General features: G+C 36.8%; 1 protein-coding gene and 1 long non-coding RNA gene across 2 annotated transcripts in view; both read right to left on the bottom strand.

Moving 5' to 3' along the window:
- SUCLG2 (succinate-CoA ligase GDP-forming subunit beta) overlaps positions 1-24,025 on the bottom strand; it is a 115,292-nt gene that overhangs the window by 64,227 nt on the left and 27,040 nt on the right. The window lies entirely within an intron of this gene.
- Positions 4,157-9,165, bottom strand: LOC126913424 (uncharacterized). The gene is made up of 4 exons (XR_007708702.1): positions 9,053-9,165; positions 6,861-6,905; positions 6,128-6,276; positions 4,157-5,341 (listed from the first exon to the last, which is right to left on the bottom strand). It is a non-coding gene; the product is annotated as an uncharacterized LOC126913424 (long non-coding RNA).

Raw genomic sequence — 24,025 nt, 5'->3', positions numbered from 1 at the left:
TAACTACCAGCTGGATAAATATGACATTATTTAGATAAAAATCATGCTATTAATACTACATAACCTGCATATCAAACTGTATGCTGATATCGTTTGTTGGCTTACACTCTGGCATGTTTTTTTTAAATCACGAATCAAACCATAATTTCTCTTGAATGCAGAACAAAATTTTTCATCAAGGAAAATACATTCCAGTCCTTGCTCTGAATACATGAAAGTAAGGCTATGGATGTGGTCATAAAAGAGGAAATTCTCATCCCCCTCAAAACTGATGCTGGCATCACCAGGTAAATGCAGAGCAAGGGAAAACAGGTTATCCTCTTCACATGAGACAAGACATCAAGAAGCTTTGGCAATGTGAGTGTAACGGTAACAAGTGTAGCAAGACAGTGATAAAAGTAATTGCAGTGAGACACGTTCCAAAGAGAAGAGATCTTTATATCCTTACTGAGTAAAATGGGGAAAAGAAAAAAACAACAACAAACAAACAAAACCATCCTTCATGATCTCTGCAGCTCCATGGATGCTTCTTGAACCATAAAGATCTTCCAGGTGGCTATAAGATGTTTATCAATAATGAATACTGTCTCTTCTTACAATTATCATAAAATTACTAGGTATTTTGCAAAAAAGTCTGAGATCCTAAAATTAACATATCCTGTTCTAAATTAATCATGGCCTAAAGGATAAAATTGTTGTTTTGTGACTGAGTCGATACCCTCTGAAGTCTGCAGGGATCTCTGACTTTACTAATATTTGGATGAGGTCACCCCTTGAATCAAAACAGTTGATGTAAGTATGCAAGAAAACACAACAATTTGTTATTAAATTGACAGACCTAGTGCTTAAGTGGCACAGAAGATATAGATACTTACAGTCAAGCAGACGCAGGCTTTCTAGGTTTGTGTTACATATAAATATTTTACAGAAGACTGAATACACTTTTGGATATGAGGTCATTTTCGGTGAAGCCCAGTTCTAACACAGCATCATTTCAAAGTTTGAGGATAATACAGCAACAAGAAAGCAAGTTGTTTATTAGGACAGAAAAAATACTATAAAATAAATATATTCTAATTTCTACATTAAGACAGAAATGTATTTTTAACATAGCTATTGGAGGTATTGTACCAGGAGATGCCCAATTCCCATGCTTCTCAAGACAAAATCCCTCCAGATGTTAATCCATTCAGTAACACCTGACATACATCACTCTGAAACTTAAAAGCCTTCTCCTTGAAAATATTTCATGCATTCCAATATATTCATGTTCTGAGCTCCCTATTATTCATGCCACTGCAAGGCAGATAACAAGGAAATTTAAATGCAACAAAAAGTTTTATATCAAGTATTTTATAAGCACACAAATTATTAAGATGAATTAAAAGTATAAATCACTTTCCGATCTGCAGAAGCAAACCCTAAAATCCCTATAGCTGCTGTGATAAAGAATCTAATATAGTGTTGTTAATAGATGCTGCAAGCATTTAATTAGATCCGTTTAGGTGCCAACCATCCCAACAGTGTTTTGGGATGAGTTTTGGTTGTCAGTGGTACGTGATGTCAGCTGGGCCAGTGACCCTTGCCCTCTGTGCCACCCATCACTAGGCCAGCAACTCCATTTTAGTCCTAACTGGCATGCTACACAGCGCAGATTATCTTCATTTGGCTACAACAAATGAAGGTAAAGAAAGGTAATAATGTCTACGTTTTTATAATCCACTAGAGGACTATCAAGGAAATACAATGACTTCAGAAAAACAACTATCAAAACCATAAATAAACAAACTAGAAAATAAGCATAACCATGTAAGGATTAGACGTGAAGAACTAATCAATATAGTAGCTCAGCAGAACACAGTACAGCAGGTTCTTCTTGCCCTGGGGAAAGCAACAAGAAGCAATTTAATTCAATAGTTATTTGCCCAAGCTCTGTAAAATGAAGTAAACCAGCCAGATCTTATCTTATAGTAACTAGGCTTGATCGTTCAGTACTTACCAAGTTGATTCACTACTTAACATCACCATTTTATTTAAAGAGCTGATCTCTTGAAACGGTCACACGGAGCTGTTTTTATGCCATCTCCTGCCTGAATTCCCAAATTATGTTATGGAAGTCTACCCCCAAAGAAAAACATGGTTTAAGCTGGAATGCATGAAGCAATTCACCTTCACCTTCATTTGTAGGCTCTAACAAAAATAAATAAAATCTAGAAAGCTGTATATAAAGTCAATATTGTACTCATTAAAACCAAAAAGCTGTAATTAATTTCAATTAGCACCCTTCCAAACTTCTGTAGTAAGGTTGGAAAAATGTTAAGGAAGGATTGTGTGGTTATAAATACTGCATTTGAAGAGAACCTAGCACAAGCAACATGTCTTTACACGCCCACAAAGTACAGTGCAACATTTTCAACAGCATTGCATTTGGTAATTAAGGCTCCAATGAACTTCTGTTTATGTCCGTTGACTGATAAACTTTTGTATAAAATTAAAAAAACAAACCAAACAAAACAAAACACACAGCTTGTTTCTTGACTGCATATAGATTTGTTGTCACAGATTTAAAAATTTCTTTCACATTAAAAATAATACAAAAAAAGACTGTTTGTTAAGTGTCACTAATTTAGCAGCAAATAGTTGCAAACTGCTCCTTGCAGATTAATGACGCATTTCTGGTAACAGCATGTGTTCTTAACTAATTTTAACTTGGACACATTAATATCTCAGACTTAACAGTTTATTAACTGAATCATATATACATACACATGCTAATTTTACATTACCCTACAGAAAAAAATGATAAAAGAGTCCTTTAAAAATGGAATAAAAATACATCTTGTTCCTAAGCCGGATGCCATTAAATAAGTGAGACCAGCAGTCCTCAGAAATGTCTTCAGAGTTTAAGATTACACAACTGTAGTTGGGTCTAACTATGTTTCTAACAAATTTAACCTAACACCATAGGAAAAAGACTTAAGTACTTCTATTTTAAATAAATTCAGTTGTTTTGGCAGAACAGAATACAAAACTCCAAGGCACAAGCATCCTTCACATTGCACTGAACAAAACATCTCCTTCCCTTCAGCCAGCGTTGTGAATACCAGTGGCAGGGATCCTCCTTGCGATTGCAACAGGCTCAGTTCTATAATGAAAGCCTATTTAGAATCAATAAAATCTGTCCTGCTTTGGGAGCTATGATTACTCTGGTCCATTGGTACTGCTTGCAGCAAAAATGAACAGCTTGTTCTCAGCCCACTGCTGTGTATATTTAACTACTGAATTCTTCATCATGAAACAATATCCTGAGAACCATAGTTCTGCCTGTTATATGCTACACTAATTTATCACCTGTGAACAACTTACCATTATTATTGATATGACTGTGTGATTGCAAATTAGGCATGTTAAAAATTACATTAACACGTGCTGTAGCTTACCAAAATTAAACTGCTGTATAGAATAGACAATGCAAGACAGCACAGTATTAGGCCTCACTCTTGCCTGTTTAGGAAAAAGAAAATTATAGCAGTGCACTGGGGACTACACTGGCAAGGCATTACACACTGCAGAATTAGAGCATGAGACTGAACGGGAGGCAGTCTCATACAAAATCCTAATCACATCTCTGTCTCACCAAGTGACTTTTTGCAGCTCAGCTTCTCTATCTGCAGGGGTTCTGGGAAAATTAATTACCGTTTGCACCTCTTAAAAATGCAGAACCTGATTCAGTATTACATTCATGTATTTTTACCCCAGTGTCAGACAGCTGATGACAAGAGAAGGGCCAAACCCAGGCATCCCTCTTGTTACGAGGTTAGGACATGTTGCAAAAGAGATGGAAGTAACCCAGTGCCATGGGAACACTGCAATGAAGACAAACTAAGGACATGCCAAATTAACATCTCACAGACGCAGCAACTCCTCACTGACCCGAACAGAAGCACAAACACAGAGCCCACAGCCTCATGAGAGCCCATCCACAAAGGCAGCAGGGGTCAGTGAGACTCCTCCATCCTTCAATATGCCCCAAATGACCCCAGCCACATTGGGGTTTGGCAGGTATTAGTTTTAAGCACTCTGCTAGCCACCCTTCTTTGCCCAGTATCATTGGGTTGTGCTGTATGTAGGGCAGAGCTCTTCAAGCACTCCCCCTTCCCAAAGTCCTGTGAGAGCTAGATGGGGTACTTCCATTTGCAAGCAGCTCCAAACTCTCTATCTTCAGAAGGAGGCCAACCTAATAATGCATTTACCCAGTAAAACTCCTCCGAGGAACACAAATTGCATTGTTACCTTTGGACACGTGCAACTTCAAGCTTCCCTTTGTCTGGTCAAGCTTTAATCACCATCTTTTTCGTGACTGTCTATAATATTACTCCAATAAGGACTGGCTGGGATGCCCACAGGATGACCAATTTCCAGCAAGCCATGACACCGATTTACTGATTTCACTGATTTACTGATTTTCTAAAACAGAGCTTCTCTTCCCAATACACTTCTCCCTTCTGCCACCCTCCCCTGCCCCTCATTTGATGAAAATAAGTGAGACATTACAGAAGTTTTTCTGACAGCAGTTACACCTCACTTCAGACAGCACAAGAACCAAAGCATCACCAAAACCCAGAATGCCTACATGCTGCTCCTACTTCAGTTTCCCCATCAGTGGTGATAGAAAAAGCTCAAGTGCAGAAGTGCCTGCTAGGGATTCCGGATGACCTCTCCCATGTTGCTTCTCTGCAGTTTAAGGCTTGTCTTCCACAACATAGAGTTCCCCTTACAAGGTCAAATTTGGGGTTTGGATTTCATTTTTTTTTCCTACCTCTAGCTGATTCAACAGTAAAAACTTTCACTCTCAGTAACGAAACCTACTTTTCTGGATCTCATCTGTCCTCTTTTGTTGTTGCTACTTTTGTCTTTCTCATTTTAACTACCACTACAGGACTTTCTAACTTCCCTTTGGGAAAGACCAGGTTTAATTTATTTTCCAAAGTTTCAGCCATCCCATTACACTCCTTAGGCAGGATCCTGCCAGGTGCTCACTATTCTTTAACAACACTCTTGTCCAGGCACACTCTGGTGTACTTATGGCAGCACAAGAAGGAAGAGAGAAGAATAAAAGCTGTAAGGATGAACGATAATATTTAAAAATGGTAATCAAGCATAATTCCCAGACTGAACTCTGAATCCCAAAGTTGCTATAAGAACCGTTTGTGTTTGTGCCACTCTACATGAACTTCCTCTGAAATCTGAGACAGCTTTTCCCACGGAGCAAGTCTTGCTACTGCTTCTGCTGCCCCCCAACTCCTGAGCACCGCGGGGACGTCTGAGATGCTCCTATGCCCTGCCGAGGAAGCAGATCGAGACGGGAAATGGAAGCTGTCCACAACAAGATTCATCCCACATCTACAAAACTACTGGTGTGCTTCAACATCTTCAGAATGAATTGCACAACTGATTTGTGTTCCCCCCTACCCTTATTTTAAACTTAACTCCCTTCCTCTGTTATTTCCATCCTTCTGCTCTGTAACACCTAAAAGAATTATGTTCTTACACATCTAGTTTCTACAACCTTTGGTTTTCAGACTGGTTTAAAGTTAAATAAATCATCCTTTTCATGACTTCACGCTTTTGAATATATTGTATATTTATTGCTAGATTATAAGCCTCATTAAAATCTATAATGATAAATTAGTCAGTCTCTTGATTCTGTCAGTGCTGTTATTAATTGCTTTCATACCCATTACTACACACTTCACCGGTGATAAAAATTTTAAAGCTAGATAAAATTAACTAAGCTAAAGCTCACTCTTAATAGTGCACTCTTAAACCTCAAAGTGAAAGTAATCATACTTCTTATATTTAAGTTAAAGTTGATAAATTACTTATATAGCAAACAGAACCTCACTACATCCAGCAGCATGCAAAAATATGCACCTTGAGGCAGGGATCCAAAGAAAAGTTTTCACATTAAAATTCTTTCATTGTACATGCATGTTTAAAATTTTATCAGAAATCTTGTTTCTGGTAATTTTCCAACCTTTACGAGTTTCTCTTTTCAACCTAAATTCTCATTATTTTTAATGTAATTTTGCTCTGGAATAGACCCAGGGTTTAGACAAACTACTACCTGTCATCTTCTCTTACAAACACAAGAGGAGACATGGTTTGAAAAATCCATCAGAGGGGGAACAAATTCTTCACGTGGTGGAAGAGCACTGAAGTCTATTGACAGAACCAGCAAAAGCTTTTTATGCCAGCTCTCAGACAACATCCATCCTACAGGTAAAACAGAGAAAGACAAGTTCTGTAACCTGCAACATCAGCGTGCCCTCTTGCAGCATACTGTATAGTACATACTGAACAAAACCATAATCCATGCAAGTGTATTTTCTTCTGTCATTGTACCCACCATTTTCATTCTTTATGACTTCATAGTATTCTTTTTAATATTCACATGAAAACATTTTTCTCCTCTTTGGACAATTTCAGTCTAAGAAACTGCAAAAGCAAGCAATGAATACCTTTGCTGTGTATCGGTTGTGATTCCCTATTACCTGACACCATCATGAAAGCACCTCAGTCTAATCTATTAGTATGCACCGAGATTTATTAGAAATTTGGGCATGCAAAATTGTGTGGTTCAATAATCAGATATGGACTTAGAATTTACCTGTTTTCCTTATAAATATAAAATACTTAGAAATCTTGCAATGTATCTTTCTTAAAACACTGAAAATTAAAAACTCATCATTTTACCTGATTTTTAGCAAGTTATTTCTCTCCACATTTCACTTATGCCTAAAGTACAAAAAAGAGTTACAGCGAAACAAATTTACTTACAGTTTTCTTAGTTTCTTTACCTTTCAAAGTTTCCAGGGATTTCAAGTTTCCCTTGCCAAAGTATCCTGAAAACATTTAGTTTTTTAAATACATATATATATGTATAAACATATTTCAAAGTTAACAGATTCAGGCAGTTTAACTGTGTCTTAAATTCTTGATTGAATTCCATAACTCTATTTGTTTTAATGCAATTCAGAGAACAGGTTTCATGCAATCTGTAGTGTTGAAGTCAAGCAGTCATTAAGAACCAACACTGCTCTCGCCCCTAACTGCAACAATACTCACACCTGTTTTCCTGGAAGGATTTCAAAACTTTATTCTTTGTGATTATGTATAAGGCATAAGGCAGACAAGCCAGAAAAAAAAAAAAAGTCTTTTTCAACTGATTCTGATTCTTTTACCCATTATTGAACTGCAGACATTACTTTGAAAAACTTGTACTTAATGTCGAAAACATAAAAACTGGTAAACATATATTAGATCTTCCATAATTTACTTTTAAGCATAAAAGAGTGGTAGTAGAATATATTTTTAAATAGGGAGCATAAAATAGGAAACCTAAGCAAGAAACAAGGGAATTCACATGGTAAAAAAACAAAAACAACAAAAAACACAAACAAACATAAAGACAACTGCAACATCACCACCATTAATTAAGTTTCAATTTGATTAGCTTTACGAAGGAAGAGGAAAGTAAAAGATGGTATAAAAACCTTTAATCCCCTGGGACAAGCCTTTAGTTTCTGATCATGGAAGAATAACATTAATGATTTATATCACACTGTAAAGCAGCTGTTTAAACATTCAGTGTTCTTAATTTTAACCAGCAGCTTCCTAGCTGAACTAACAATATTGGTGACCATGCACTGTACCAACGTACACAGTCTCTCTTCTTGTCTTAGCTTCTGTTTGTCCCCTTAGTTTTCTTTATGGATTTATAAAGAGCTGCTTGTTACTATACACAGTCACAACATACACTGTACGAGGACACTGGACAAGCTGTTAGTTCCATTAGCTTAATAATAGATTTTTGAGTGTGATTTTTTTTTCCACATTCCATGGAAAGCCAAAATTACAAAGCCATATGGTGCTTCATAAGTAACAATTAAAAGTTATTTTCTAATCTTTATGCACAAAAAAAACAACACCAAACCACCAACCCACACCACCATAAAAATACATATGGGCACAAGGGCACGAAGGAAATGAAGCTCTGGAATGTCTGCAGCTGTCCAGGAGGATCCAAGCACTTCCTCAGCTTCTTCCCCACTCACACATTTCCAGTCCGTGCTAACTCTGGATATTACAATTAATGACAATGTATGCCTCAAAGCTCATAATTAAGGCTCTCTTTTGAAACTGCAACATCATAACAACAGCTTGTACAAAGATCTGTGTACCACAATGCATGTTCTGATTCTGATACTCCTCTATACCCCTTGCATGGATTTGTTAACAGCTTTGTCCCTACCCAGGCACAAGCATTTGCAGAGCTCTGCCAGTCAGAGAAGTCCCATCCGTACTGGGATCTGGGAGGCCATTGGCTTACTGCAGGACCCTGCTATTTTTCCAGCAATTCACACCCTCCAACACAGGCATCCAACTGTAATTGAACTATTCTACTCCCACGTAAATGAAACTTAAGCTGTTGCTCCAAATGATCCCCTAGCAGCCCCCTTCCTCCTTTCTGACCCTTTTAACACCTTCTGTATGTGCTAATTGTAGAGCAACTAGATACGGGACTCTCGCTTGGGTACCCAAAGTTAGATAAACTCTTAACGTTTCTTATGTAAAATGGAAATAACAGGGCTGGCTACCTTACTCATTGGACACTTCTGGACTAAGACCTGCATATGGGAAGGGAAGGTTTCCTTAGAAGCACCTTGTATAACTGCTTTTATTACCCCTACTACTGGAAGTCAAACTGATGGGGAGAGAGATTTTGTTGTTTTTTTCATGAGCACCCAGACTGCAGAGCACACACTAGCCCTGGGTAGCTGGAAAGCAGCATTCACCACCAGCACAGGCAGATCCAAACACATTCACTCACCATATAAATGATTCTTATCATCTGCACATCTCCTGGGGACAATATTAACATGAGATTTTGCTAAACAAAGAGCAATAGGAAGAAAATATATCAAAAACTTAGACATCAACGTATTATTTTAAAGTCGAGAGGATTGTATACCTTTCTAAATATACCTACTTTTAAATCTGCTGAATTCTTGCATTCAAAAGTACTGTACACTGTGATCTTTGTCGATTCTCAAGAGAGCAATTTTGTCAAATTCATCTTTTGTGGAAAGATATTTTGAGGCTATACTGAAGATAAGCCAAAGAGAAGAAAATTTAACATCCTTTCAAATTCATAATCACAGGATTTTTTTTTCCCCTAACAGTCTATGCACTGCTTTTATATATAATATATACACACATATATGTAGATCTACCAGCAAAAAGATATCATTAATCTAAAAACTTAAAACGGAATATTCATGTTCTAAAGTACAGAATATAAAAATTATGGTAAGTGCAGGGACAAAAGAAAAGAAAAAAAATGTTCTCCTTTGTGTATTTTATTAAAAATGATCTAAATTTAACTGCTGTTTGCATAATGCAATAATATTCAATTAAAGTCAAGCCTGTAACTTCAGTTAATACTAATATAACCTAAAAGTATTCAGCAAGAAATATACATACCTAAGAACTTTACAGGTCTGACTGAAAATACTACAGTACTTTGGAATGCGTAGCTTGAGAAGATAGATATACACAAACTTACAGGTAGTATTTTGTATACAAAAACACTAAGTTTAGCTACTAAAGAGAACGCTCAACAATATTGCCTGCAAACGTAATGATCCTTTCCCAAAATGTGCACTTCCAAAACACGTTACACCTAAGTAGGTCTAACATATCTCACCAACCCACATCACACCAGACATACTATATTTTCTTCTCAGTTTGAAAGCGCTGTGGCAAGTCCATATATACATCTAGATAATATGTTACAGTGTAAGAAATGGGTTGCTCTTTTGTACAAAGCTTGTTACTGAGCAATTTGTGAATCTTTGTATTGTGAACATCTCAAATTCTGTATTAATCAATCTGGTTTCAGTCAATGATCTTGTAGGCACACAGGAAAGCCATCCCTGGGAATGGGATCTTTTTTCCTGGAACGATATATTTAGCAGTTGATACACTTGAAGCAAACATCCGTACCAGGAGGCAAGTCAACTCACATGGCCCACTGCTTGTGTTTTCTTTCCTTGCTATTCTACCGGGTATTTCATACTGGTATTTGCTTTAGATTTTCAACAACTTGCCAAATGGTCTACATGACTCGATCAAAGTTAGGACACAACACACAATATTATGGAAAATTTGGCTACCACCTTGCTGTAAAACAGCACTCCACGGATGGTTCCTTGTAAGTAGAGAACTACAGCTTTTTATCAAGATACACTACCTCAACGACAGTCCTAACAATTCATCCCTTTTGCTCTTCAGGATTGCTTTTAAAAGTTCCATATAAAGGTCCCAAGCATAGAAAAATAATACAATGCCAACAGTTGACTTTTAAGAATTCCACAGTAAAAATAAAAAATGGTTATACATTACAAAAAAAAAAACCACACAAACATTAAATGGAGTATAGAAGTTATTCTTTGTATATCAGTGATGTATTACAAACATCATTAGTGTTTTAGCTACTAAGAAATACTGAAAAGCAGCATTTTACTTGCTAAATTACTGACAAAACTGCTACTAAAAATGTGTCTTGGTGTACAGTCATTTACCCCAAAGTGACATTTTTAAGATAAATAATTGATTTCATTTAAAGCAAGTAATTATTAACCAAACTCATCATTTTCTAATTTCCCCCCCAAGAAGTGTTATCTCTAGCATGTGTCCTAAACAAACCCTCAAGAATCTAAATCATTCTTTATTTTTTCTTTCTTTCTTTCTTCCTTTTTTAGCACAATCTATTTTTTTCCTCCTTTTTATACACAAATTTCTATTGTTTCACAAGGGAAGACTTTTTCAAATTTGTCACAAATGTAGCCATTCTGATATCAACAGATTTTTCTTCAAAGCAAATTGGATACACAGCCTCTAGACTACAATTTGAAAGATGAACATATTGAATACATGAGAAATGAAATCAGATAACACACAATAATTTTCTCTTACACCACTGCTCTGAAACTGAACAACTACAATCACATCCTTTCTTTCAACTAACACAAACTGCCTTTATGATATTACCTCAGTTGACTCTTGCAGAACCACGTCTGCATCTGCTAAAAGAACTTTTTAAGCAGCAGCAACTAAAGTGAGGTTAGGCCCTGCTTGTTGGTAGCCTGCAGCAAAGATGAAATATCAATAATTGCCTGATTTTCAGTATAGAAAACATTTTTAGAAATGAAATAGTTTTAAATAAAGCCCTAGTTGGTCACAGAATAATGGCTTATGTAAAATGAAATGATCCATGCTTCAAGGCAGCCTGTACTGTATCCCAAAAGGCTAGGATAAAAATAAAAAAATATAGATAAAAATATAAAATTATAAAGCCAATGAGAAGACGACAGAACAAGGCATAAAGGTCCACCATCCCCAGCACAAAGCACTGTCCATGCGCCTGTAACCTAGGAAAACAGCAGAGGGACAAGAAATACAGAAGAAAGAGAAGAGTATCAGAGTGAAGAACCTGAACCATTTTGTGAAATAAAGTAATTTCCCCTAGGAGTGGGATGTTTCATGGCTCTGTGTAGTGCAGCTCTAGAGAAATGCTTCAGCCAGAACTGCAGAAAAGGTGTTGATGGAGAGAACAAGACACCTAAGGCTCTGACCTTGGCCATCCACATTAGTGATGTGTGCTCTATGCAATAAACTTTTCATGAAGCTCTCAACTTTCCTAGCCTAATGAAAGAAACAGGGCAACAAATAAAACTAAATATTAAGAGTGGATTACTTTCAGCAGAGTGCTGCTGCAACCTTCTGCTCTCCTGTCCAAGGAGCGAAGTGATGAAGTACTGCAATACCACTCCTGTGACACCGCAGACTTGGTGGTTAGAGTTGGCAGCCTTCTGTCGACATCTCCAAGGAACTATCCTGTTACACAATCAATTAAGCAAATAGACAAAGAAAAATCTTGCAAATGAGCAGGTAGAAGATCACGCACATTTCATTACTATTACCATTTTTCTACATGGCTTCTTATCATTCACCTAAGTCAGAACAGTCATCAAAAATTAAGATTTAATTCTGCATTAAACAAACTACGAGTAGCTTTAAAGTGGTTCAAAATCTACATAAATCAAACACAGCCAGACTTCTATTGCTTATAATATTGACCTCAGCCTGTAAAGCTATTACACAGGCATTCAAATTTAAGGTCTATGGATTTGCTTTCAAAGCTTTCCTTGGACGCACCTGACTTGACATGGAGCTTCTCAGTGCTTGAGGAAGTCTGGATCAAAAAAAAAAATATATATATATATATATATCATAGACTAAACTTTATAAAACACTCGTAATCTGTAACAATAATTCGGAAGCATTTTTTAAAGGTTTTGTTTTTCAAGTGCTACAGTGCAGAGTATCCTTCTTTGAAAACACTCTCCAAAATATCCAAGAGCTGCCAGCTAAAATTGTTGGTTTTGAAACTTCAGACCATCTGTATTTGAAATGAGCATTCTGTAGATAGATATTTGAACCTTTACCATGCCAAGACATGCCAAAGGAGGGAGTCTCAAATGTAAACACGTTCTGCCTGCATGGGTATAGACACAAACATACAAATATACAAAATACACTAGAAAAAGTATTTTCCTGCAAAGATGCACTTGAAGTCAGAATCAGCCTGTTTATTTTTTATGCTTATAGCATCCATTGAACTAGCACACTGTTTGGCTACAAAAGCATCGTCTATATACTAACCCACTCTAAAAAGTGGAAAAACATTATAAAAAATGGAAAAACATTAGTCACTTTAAAAAAAAAGTTATTATTTTTAGTTTGTAGTCGGCATTTCTGACACCCTCAAACATGATGAATTATTATAAAAAACAATACAAGTAGCAAGATCAATTGGTATCTTCCCATTACTTCTCATATTCACTACCCAACAAAGCAATTCAGCCATAGAGTTGAACATGCACCTTACAATCTCTAGGGTCCTAAAATCATATGGCCCAGTTATGTTGCCAGACCCATTTGTGCACAAAATATACATGAAAAATGACTTCTAGCTGCAGCATTTCACAGTATATAAAAAAAAATCCACTTTCCAAACTCATAGGTTGAGCAAAAAGTTTACCATATCTCTTTATTTGTAATTTATGCAGAAAATTAATACACTTTGTAAAAGATCGTCAAAGTTGTTTTCCTGTTTGGGGCTTTTTTTTCTTTTTAACAAAAGATAGCTTTCGCACACTTCTGTTTTTCCTGCTGACAATTTAATCTCCTCCTCTTGTAAATATGTGCCTCTAAGAATAAATCATGTTTTATTATTAAAAATAAAAATATGATTCAATACAAAGCAGAAAAGCCAATCTCTATAAAGTTTCCCAACACAGCTTTTATATGATGATTCAAGTATGCACCCAGCAAGGCATTTAAGCAAGAATAAGAATATCCTTGCTGTACATGGGACTGAATATTAATGGATTATGTAATGCATTTAAAATGCAAAAAATGCACAGCTTCGGCCAGTTCCTGAGAAGTAAAACCAATGGTAACTCTTTATAATGGCAGTATTCTGTAATGAGTACCTGACATATCTGAGAACTACTGCCTATATTAGAGCCAAAATAAGTCCACAAAATTAATAATGAAGTACCATTTTTTGACTTCCATAGTCAGGTCAGTTTTACTCCTAAGTTCGTTGATACAGAGGAAAAAAACACCGCCAACAAAAAAAAATCAACAACTTGATTTTTCCATAAATGTATTCTGCTTGGAAAAGTGCCTGCATGAAGCACACCAGGGAACAGTAGTGCAAGCAGCCCATATCACCTTGCCCTTTGTTTAGATTGTCAGTTTTTCCTTTTGATCTTTCTTTGCAGTTGAAAAAACAAAAAATGATTTTCCCTGTTGAACTGAAGTCGAAAAAGGACAATATTTTATTTAAGATCCTTCACTCCCCCAAGTAAGCCTATTTCTTTATTTATATACAAAAGAAACTATCTTTTTGTTCTCCTAAAAAATATTTTCAAGTAGGGAATGCTCTCAGTGGACTGACTGTGGTTTCATAAAAAAAAGGAGGGGCTTAGACTCCCAATATTGGCCTCCTGCAGAAGAGCACACATCTCAGAAACCTTCTGGAGCTACAGAAGCTGAGCTTCAGGAAAGCAACGGTCATGCTCGTTAGGTGTTTGCATCAACCTAGGTTACTTGTAATGTTATGATCAAAATCTTGTTTGTGGGCAAAGAGAAAAGCACAGTTTATATAGATATAAAGCCAAGACCATATTGCCAGTATATCCATAATCTTAATAGTCTAATCAAAACTTCATGATTATTCCTGAATTATTACAGAAAAATGAAGATCTGTATATGAAAACATTTCAATAACACAATTAAAATTTTTATATGTGTATTTCTTAATTTCTACCCCTTTCCTGGTGTTAAACTTGTCCTTCTAGAGCTCTCCTGGGTCCTATGGCTTGCAGTTTCATTGTGGTCTAGGGTGTTACAGTGTTCTTCAGCTTGTGGAGTCCTTTGTTGGAAAAAATACGATGTTCACATTGATGGTTTTGTCTTCCTCACTTTAAGATCCATACACTTAAAATCTATTTTTTTGTATTTTATTTTTAAAAAATGGTCCACAGGTCCACATTGATCTGAAATTGCTATATACAGTGCCTTTTAGAGATGTTAGATACCAGTTCTTTGCTCTCTTTCTTAATCTGAACATAGTTTTGTCCAGCTCTAGGTTTGCACTTCTTTAACTGAGCCAAAGCCATGGATCTCCAGCACTAGACTGTACTAAAGCTCCTGATTTTACTCATTGGTTTACAGTTCTAGTAAAATACAAGTAAAGCCAACAGAACAGCTGTGCTAATCTCAAATGCTGTGAGATTCGTCCATGTCTCACTGAAGACAAGATATAGTTATGGTTGCTTTTAAGAACAGTCTTCAGTCACCAAAGGAAGCAATGACTTCTAGCAAACAAAATGTTACATCGCATTTCATTCTTTCACATAATTCTCAAAGATAAACCTTGTAACTTCACTAAAGGTTCTGAAGTTTCTTCCCACTCACCATGCATTCAGTGAGCCCCTCGAATATCTTGCAGCAGGTAGTAATACCATCCATTAACATATTCCAATAGTAGTTGATCATTAAATGAGAAATATTGTGTACACTAAGAGATTAGCTATTAAATATGTTTTAACCCACTGCCACAAAAAAAAATAATTACTGAATTTAATAATTCCTTCAATCGCATTTACAACTTGCACTTCAGAATAAAGTGCTGATATTGGCAGAAAACAAAAAAAGGCTCCCTAACACTCACAGGTACTATTGGTACTAGTGGACTGCAAATTTGCTGTGTTACCTGCATGCATTCTTGAGATGCTTGAAGAAAGCAGAGCTCACAGACTGATGAGCTGCCCTCAAAGCTCCAAGAAAGCTGAGGACACTTGCTCTCACAACTGCCCACTCAGAAGCACGAGAAGCTCCTGCCCATGGCAGGCTGCAGCGTACAGACATCCAGCTGTTCCCTTTGACTGCTCCAGTCCTTTTAAACTCTCTTTTTCTCTGAATTTGGGAAGGCTTACACAGCTTTGCCCAAGCATTTCATTCGAATCAATTCGGCATTTGATTTGTCACACAGAACTCTATTCAGAAAAGTCCAGTGGAGAGCATACCAAATGCTGTGTAATTGTGACCAAAGTCTGTAGTGAGGCCAACCACCGAGAAGTTTAAACCCAAAGAATACGAACTGTGAGTCTCCTTAAGCTATGTGATCCTCCTCTTTAAATCCTGCAACAAGGAGGATGTGTAAGACAACCAAATTTAGTTACAAAAAAAGGCACTTTTTACATCCACCAGGCACACGTGCAAGTCTCAATTATTATTGGCGCTGACCTGGTTATTCAGAAGCTTACTTTCCTTCCTCATGCACTATCCTGTCCTGTGTAGACCTTCCCTAGCCCTTTGAGGGCAGGCACACATCCTGCTCACCAGTACTAGCAGCTGAGCATTCGCATCTCAACCTCCAGTCATTACCTCTTAGCAAAGATATAACTACATACGTTACACTCAGACTTCAAGTTTTCCAGATTGCATAACATTAAGTTAGCCTACAAAAATGGATGCAAGGGCAACAGGGAGGCATTAGCTTCTCATTTGGCAGTCAGCATTTACAGGGAAAGATGCATCTCGACATGACGTTGAAATCAGCAACGCTCAGTTTCATTTAGGCTTACTGCAAGACGAGCTCTGCAGGGACTCTGCAAGTAGGTATTATGCTTGGAACTAGAATTCTATGTATTTTAATGAAACTGCACATACCAAGCATCTCTGTGAGTGAGCAGCCCTATGAAATTCCAAAATTTGCAGCTTTCTCAATTACTCACGTATCAAGGGAGTTTTTCTGGTTAAAAAATTAAATTGCAATAAGCAACAACTGTGTGTGCAAAGACAAAGAACGTGCAGCTGATTTGTGTGTTCTGAACCTGTGCTGAACCTGCAAAGGGACTGACATATCAGGTGAGTAAGTACATCTCAGATGCTCGCATTTATGTTCAATGCCATTCAGCTACCGCTCAGCTTCAGATGAGCAAGACTGTGAATCAGATCTGTGTTGAACTTGTCAGCAGCAGAGGATCGTATCTATACATAATCTTTACAACCAGGGTCCAGCTGAGAGACCTAAGCACCACTCCCATGGCCCCTGCTATGAATCCCCTAAAAACAGATTAATTCCCAGACATCCTAACAACTATTAAAAACTGGTTAATATTTTATTAGCTTAAGGGCAGCAAGTTACTTTGAAAAGAAAAACCCCAAAAAACCCACTTTACAACTCTTGTGCACTCACTCAGTCATGTCTGCCTGGTTTACGAATTTTAAGAGGTAACTACTGAAAAAGAACTTTACAGTATATTATTACTTTCTTCTACACTGCAGAAAATAGTTTTGGATTTTATTGAAGTGTCAGGTATAGAATAGGGCAATTTTTCTCTAAGAGTCAGAATTTTTGCATGATGCTTTGTTCATGCTTCTGCCATCTCTTCCACTGCAGCCTTCTCACTTTGAGATCACGTTCAGACCTTCTATTTGAGAAAGTATAAACTATATATGTGAGTATAAACTATATATTTGTAAAACAGTGGCCACAGCTTACTCCCAGAATGTCTCCTGTGATATAATTTACCTAATATAATGCAAAAGAGGAGAGATTTAAGTAGCTAAAAAAATTCATAGAGACAAGAGAACACACAATGTTGCCTTGCCTGCTGTTAACTGCAGTAATTACTTGTTAGTTGTGTGGGAAGGAATGTAATGTATCCTATCATATAGGCAAGGCCAGGCTGGATGGGGCTTTGAGCAACCTGGTCTAGTTGGAGGTGTCCCTGCCCATGGCTGGGGGCTGGAACTAGATGACTTTTAAGGTTCCTTCCAACCCAAACCATTCTATGATTCTCTGACTATTTCAGTGATGTGCTCCGGTCAAATTACCTCTGAACCTAGCCATTAAAAATATCTCCCTAGTATTTAACCTGACTGGTTTACTTCCTTTCCTCATTAGCCTAGAGTTTTCTAAAGGAACGCTTTGTGTACTCTATGGAAGTTTGTGTGTATCACTATTTACAGGATTCTTGATGTCAAAAAGTGTAAAATATAGCCATAAATCAGAATCCATAACATTCAAATTCATAAAACAAACACAAAGCTGTATGAACGCAAGAGAAGCAGGACTCACTGGGAAAATGGACAACATGAAATAAGAAAATACATGAAATTGTTTTAATCCCCAAACTGTAAAATAACTTTTCAGTAAGGAGGTATCTTTAAGCACGTAGCAACTTCTTATGGCTCAAAGAAACAACTATTCAAATAAATACTATCTGCATATGGACTTCAAATAGGAATGTCACTCAAAAGATAAAAATAAGCAGCTATTTATAGCTCAAGTTAATTACCATATTTAAATGGCACATTACTTTATGGCATGTGATGTAAGTTTGTATTTATAGATGAAAATTTGTATAAGAAAATATTTTTTTCCCAGATAGTTAAACTTGCTGAATCTTGTAAAAAAAATTCAACCATGGTAAAACGAACAAAATGGGATGCTGGACCTGCAGACAGTATCAGGATTACTGTTATGATACTTTTCAGTGAAGCACAATACTCATACACCTAACAGGCAATGAGATCAAGACAGCTACTGCTCAGATACACAGATGAATGGCTGGAGGGATGAAGGGATAAGATTTGACAGGGAGCAGAGCGAAGCACAGTGAAGTAATGATGAATCTTCCCAGTGACTTTAATGAATTTAGAATGGGACTAGGCAAAGCAACATATTTTTCCTCTTCCCAAAACACATTAAGAGCATAAAATAAAATATTATATGATCATTTATACAACAAGAAACTAGATGGACTGGTCAAAACCACTAAGCCATGAAACTATACTTCTGATACAAAAGAACTAACTTTCCACAGAAAGTTTCAGCTGTTCAAGCATCCAACTTTTTTTTTCCTCCTCCAAAATCAAATTACTTTGAACTTGTTTCGTCCCTGCAGCGATGCAATGCTCCCAGGTGTCCCTGCCCTGCGCCCTGGCTCCAGCAGCACCCCGTGCTCAACGTGCCCTCCACTGCACACCAGGCCGGCCGACGTGACTCAGGAGATGTATTCAGGGCTGGAAGTTGGTATGGCCAGAAGATGAGGACAGCCACGGTCATACAAAACACCAGCAGCACCCTGGCAATAACTTGAAGCAAGGTTGTTTGATTTATTTTATTTTTTAACCAAAAATTAAGACCTTCCCAATGAAGAAAAACAATTCTGCACATGCATCATAGTTACACTGCTGTAGCATTTCCTCCTTACTATCTATGACCTCCTCCTCTTTTTTCCTTTCCTTTACATTTTTTATTGTTTACACTGTAAACATCTCATGGCTGCCTTCCTTTCCTCTCTCTGCAAAAATCCTGGGTTGTTCTTAAGCATTTAGAACAATAAATATCTTTAAGATTTATGGCCTAACGTTTGGCTCTATTTATCTTACTCAGGTGAGCGGTCCAACTGAGCACAAGGGAGGTGCAAGAAAAATGTTCTCCTTCACAGTGACACAGGAAACAATAGCTGCCTTCACAGCGGGACAGGGTAGAGTATACCACATACGAAAAATCCAAAGTTGACCGTGTGTCCTATAACAAACCAAAAATCACTTAAATAAGAGCACAGCTAAACTCTGGAACCAAGCTGAACATGATTTTCACTAGATGTTTTTCATGATGAATTCTTGAGTGTTAACACCTCATTTAAAATATACAGTGATGCACAAAGTTAGATAGTATCTCCCCACTGAATCCAGCAGGGTTACAAAGGCACATTTCATATTCATGAGCGTGTTAAAATGTTTTACTCTTTTTAAACTGCAAATATTTGAAGATATGTAGATAAACATATTTTAAATTCACAGCACTTTCTCAAATATGAAGTAGCAGATTAACAAAATGTCAGATCATCCTCAGCTTCAAAAACTGTTCTACCGTTTTAGGTGAAGATTATCTACACAAAAAAAAATCACAGCCTCTTATGATCATAGTTCTCAGCTGCTGGATGTATTCAGACTATCAACTTGTAACTTGCTCCCATCTTTGAAGATAAAACAAAGCTCTTGCAAGTCATGCTAACCTTTGCCAAATACCAGTTAAGATTACTCCATAGACAAGATGAAGAAAAGAGGGAAAAGAAATCGTGGTGTGGAGGCTGTATGTTGTGAGCTCTCTGAGTGTTGTACAAGCTCAAAGAGTTTTCTAGCTTGGTTCAAAACCATGTGTTTTTATAGCAAATGTACAATCAAATATCCTTACACATCAATCATAACCAATCCTAAAACACCACCTATTCCATAAAGACCAAAGGTATACCAAATTTAACAGAAACAATAGACAGATCTAGAAAAAATGCAATTTCTTTGATTGAATTATATACTGAAAGTGGTTATCTAACAATTCTTTGCTCCTGCTACATTCTGTGTCACCTGTGGGATGGTGGAGATCAGGGAAATTATGATGGCATCAAAGTAGGGCAATAACCAAAACTGCCACACTAAAATCTCAGCAAAAGAAATAGTAAAAAGATTGAACAATAATTCAGAATTCAGTTAAAGAAAAGCATCCGAGTTAAGAATTGTTCTTTCAGCACTATTTTAACTATTGATTTGAAGGAACTTATCAGTACTCTAGCTTCACTGTTTGTGAAGTTTCCCTATTTAATTCTCCCTAAATTTAGTACAGTTCCTCCTCCCCTTTATTGTGCCAGCCTTCTAAGCCCAATTACAAAAAAAAAAAAAAAGTCTCTACACATACCTAGAACAATAGGTAACAACGAGATGATAACCACATCTAATGTCATATTTGTCCCCTTTGCAGATGAAACTGCGGCCACAAATAAAATCAGTTTCAAGTTTTAGAAGGACCACAGTATGGAGGGGGGGAATAAATAAGATACTTCTTCCAAGCACCTACTACCAAGCTGCTCACCATATGAAAGAGCTTTGCCAGTAAGGACCTAACAGATACTATAAAAAGGGATTAATTACAAATTATTCTTGTCTCTAGACGGTCATCATTCTGCTCTTAGAGTTCATATTAATTCAACACAATTTTACTACTAGTACTCCCATTAGAAAAGCTTAAAATAACCCATATTACAGACATATGTGTCTACACTCTTGACATCCTTATACAAGGGATTATATGTCAACAGGCTGATCACCTGGATGATACAGCACTAAGCAGTGAAGACCCATCAATCTGAGATTTGTCACCTCAAGTTTCTAACCAATAAATGCTATTGCAAAATTAATACTTAAAACACGTCTCCTGCTGAGAGTTTATACCATGTAGACAAAAGAAGTGAGATTCTGCTGGTCCAGGTCAGCCCAAAGATCACAAAACCAACAACACAGCCAACAAAGTAATGAGGACCAGAGAGGAAAAACTGCAAACTGCCAGCTGAGAACCAGAACTTTTCTATCGCAGGTTTAACCAAGAGCATGGACAGTATTTATTATCAAAACTGTGCTGAGCTCTAGTTAATATCAACACATTTATTTTAAAAATAAATCAGGCTTCATCAGAAATGAGAGAATTCTCAAGGAAGTGCAAGTTTTGTATGGTTCTGGGCAATAACCATTATTTTGTCCCATATACTTTGTTAAAATACAAGAGACAACTAAATGGTCGGTAGGCCAAGCTGGCATTTCGTTCAGTAGCAGAACAGTTTATATCAAATGATTTGTATTCAGTTCTACCTTGAAACACATTCAGTGATGCAGTCAGTGATGGCAGAATCCTAAAACAAACAAACAACAACAGAAACCAGCACAACTCATTTATCTCCCATCAGAAGCAGACATTCCCAAAAGGGGATACACTGTGGTATTCAGATAAAAGCAGCCACTATAAATACAGGTAATATAAAAAAAATGGCTATTTGGTGTCACAGATGGATTTTTACAACACTGCTTTACAAATTAAAAACAAAACAAATGCTTTATCACACCCTTTCCAAAGCAAGCCGGAAAAACAAGGGAAAAAAAAAAAAAGAACTTCAGTTTCAGTAATCAACCCCAAACATTTTAAAGCAGATGGGCATCTAGAGAGTGTAGAAGGTGTGATTTCTCTCCTTTACACAGCTGCTAGAGCTGCATAGAAAACAATGTTGTTTAGTTTTTCATATCTTATACATAAAACGTGTCTAATGGTTCTGATTTTATGCGTGAAAAAATGAAAATTTCATGCAGCTGCTTCTCAATTACACATCTGGTTATTGTTTTGCAGCTGCAAAACTACCTTGAAGAACTGTAAAATATGGTGTGACAAGTCCGGAATAAATACTAGGAGTCATATTGTACCTTCCTTGTGATGTGTTGAATTTTTACCACCTTTTAGAATTCCTGTATCAAGAGCTATGGCTTCTGTCACCTTCTTCTTTTATAAACAAAAATCCACTAATATATTTAACACAACTGAAATTTGTAAGTGACCACTTTCTATGACAAACTTTAAATATGAAATTCAGTGCCCCATTTCTAGAGTATTTTTTCCTTTCCTTCCAAGTAGCTATTTTGGTAATTTGATCAAAAATCCAACACAGAAAACAATAAGTCTGCACAACATTAGTGTCAAACATCTGAAATGAGATTTTGATTTGTTAGCCCCCTAGCCATTACTCATATTACTATAAATCTATTGAATATGAAGACATTTGGTGACAAAGAATGGTTATAAAATACCTAACTACTGTAAGCAGTCTCAAGCTTGCATTTACTGACTCTCTCTCAGCATGTAATTTTCTAACAAAGGGAGTAGATAAGAAACACAAAACAGATTTGCTTTTCATAACCATGCATTTGAAATTAACTATTTCAGTAAGTTCTCACTAGACATAGGGTCTCTCGAAGAATTTCCATACCTAAAATATTAAAAATGCTACAATTTGTAATTTAACTTGAAACAAAGAGGTTCAACAGCGCAATACCCAGTGGTAAGCTTTCACAAAATCTTTTATTAATTTTGTTTCAAAAAGAATAAAACTCAAAATCAGTTAGGCAAGCTACAAGCTTTATTTCTTTGTCAGTTTTTCTGGCATGCAGGACGCAACACGTGGCTGTTATCAACAAACGCACGTGTTATTTGACAGCTCTCCCTTTTCCACACAGGTGCTGAGGGCTTCCGGGGAAAAACATTGCTAAGCTGAAGAGTAGAAACCAGGCATGCAGTACAGCTAAGTGAGAGACCCCCTGCAGGGTTTACCAAGGATAATACATTGCTTAAGTACTGCTCTTCTTAATATTTTGCTCCTTCTCATCCGCCTCTGAAATAGTTCCTTTGCACAAAACCCAGAAGAAGGGCAGAGAACAAGCAGGAATTACAAGATTTATAAACAAACAAACCACACACACAACAAGAGGAAAACAGCAGTAGTATTTTAGGGCTCATGTCCAGGGAGAAAGGTCCTGCTACACAGTGGTGCAGAACAGCTGCTGTATATTAAATCCTCAAACGGAAACTCTAATTCCACCTTGAGAGTGCCTTTATGTGGTTTAGCTCCCAAGACAGATTAAGTTAAAGCACCTAAAAGCAATCTTAGAGTAAATGAAGAATGTCCACAAAAAGAGCTAAGTAAAGAATAATTACTATACTCCAGCATTGCACTATAGCTGTATCACAGTAAATTCGCCACGACTTTCCAACAAAATCCTTAGCAAAGCAGGCTTCCGTGAATACAGCCTTTTAACAACTTACCTAACTCTTCTGATTCTGATTTTTCATTCAGTAGATGGGGTAAACAAACTGGATAACTGACATAACAATCATTAACACCCCCCCCACCACCACCACCAAAATTAAACAGTAACATACAAGATGTCACTTTCATAACTCTTAATCTAGTTTATCATTTACATCATTTTCATACAAGTGAGATTTTTAATATTGTTGGCACAACTAAATTTGGAAAAAAGTCAAAAAAATCAAACCATTTAAAAGTGGACAAATACAGAGAAAAACATAGTAAGAACTGTTTACTAGTCACTATTTATTTTCTATACACAGAAAGCTTAATTTCCACAACTTGTCAAGTGGAAATTCAAGCAAATCAATTCAGGAAAAAAAAGTGAGTGTGTACAAATACACAGTGCCTTTTAGCAGAATAGAGCTGTTGCACTAATTTGTTGTAATTAATTAATTTGTTGCAGAATGAGATATAACAGACTTCCACACAAAAAAGGAAGAGTCTTCTTTCACCCATAAGTCAGGAGATGGAAGACGGCATTAGGGAGAGACAAGAGACAAAATGGATACTATAAGGAAAAGGCTTTAAGAAAGAATAGGAAATTGGAAAAAGGACAAACAGCAAGAAGATTAAAACCACAGACCACAGCAAGTTTTGTGGAGCTTTGCAATGGATGATGAAAT

The sequence above is a fragment of the Cygnus atratus genome, chromosome 10 (genome assembly GCF_013377495.2).
Source record: "Cygnus atratus isolate AKBS03 ecotype Queensland, Australia chromosome 10, CAtr_DNAZoo_HiC_assembly, whole genome shotgun sequence".
In the NCBI taxonomy this organism is placed as follows: Eukaryota; Metazoa; Chordata; class Aves; order Anseriformes; family Anatidae; genus Cygnus; species Cygnus atratus.
This window is presented reverse-complemented; position numbering and strand designations above follow the sequence as displayed.